Below are 688 nucleotides of genomic sequence, written 5' to 3' on the forward strand. Positions count from 1 at the left end.
CTGTCCAGGGTGCTAGAGATAGTGGCTGCCCAGGCTGCTTTCACTGTCCAGGTCCTGACAGACTCTTGTTCATGAATTATCTCTTCACAAAGCAAGTCCACCACTTGCTGGGTTTGTCATTCTGAGGGTCAAGAACTTTCTTACAAAGTCTCAGTCCAGTCTCTTGCCTTAGCTGTTGTAAATAGGCTCTCATCACTTCATCTTCCTGTTTGTAGATTAGGCATAAATTGTGTTAAGTGGAAAACCAGGCTCTCCAGGAATGGGAAAATTAGTGATTCGCAGTGTGTACATTTCTTTCTCACCTTGGCTTTTGGAATTGTACTTTTGGAGTTTCTTTAGACACTCAGAAATGTAGAGAGTTATATATATCAAGGTCCTATCAGCTTCATTCTTAATTTCATAGTTTTTGATGAAGATATTGGCCTTGAATATCTGTATCTGTGGTCTCTCTAGGGGCAGGTCCTTTGAACTGACTTCTGATATAGGTAAGAGTGTCATGTTTCCAATGAGTTTGGTGTCAGGGTCCATGAGAGAAGAATGGTAAGCTGGCATCTCAGCGGCACAAGGGTCTCAAACCAGTAGAGACAGAAAGGATATCTTTGTTTATTTTATTTATTTATTTATTTATTTATTTATTTTGAGACAGAGCCTCAAGCTGTCCCCCTGGGTAGAGTGCAGTAGCATCACA

General features: G+C 41.0%; 1 pseudogene; it reads right to left on the minus strand.

Moving 5' to 3' along the window:
• LOC100952350 lies at positions 1-583 on the minus strand (annotated as a pseudogene).
• Positions 584-688: the final 105 nt, after the last annotated feature.

This window comes from Otolemur garnettii, unplaced genomic scaffold, assembly GCF_000181295.1.
Source record: "Otolemur garnettii isolate 467f Iridium unplaced genomic scaffold, OtoGar3 scaffold00153, whole genome shotgun sequence".
Taxonomy (NCBI): Eukaryota; Metazoa; Chordata; class Mammalia; order Primates; family Galagidae; genus Otolemur; species Otolemur garnettii.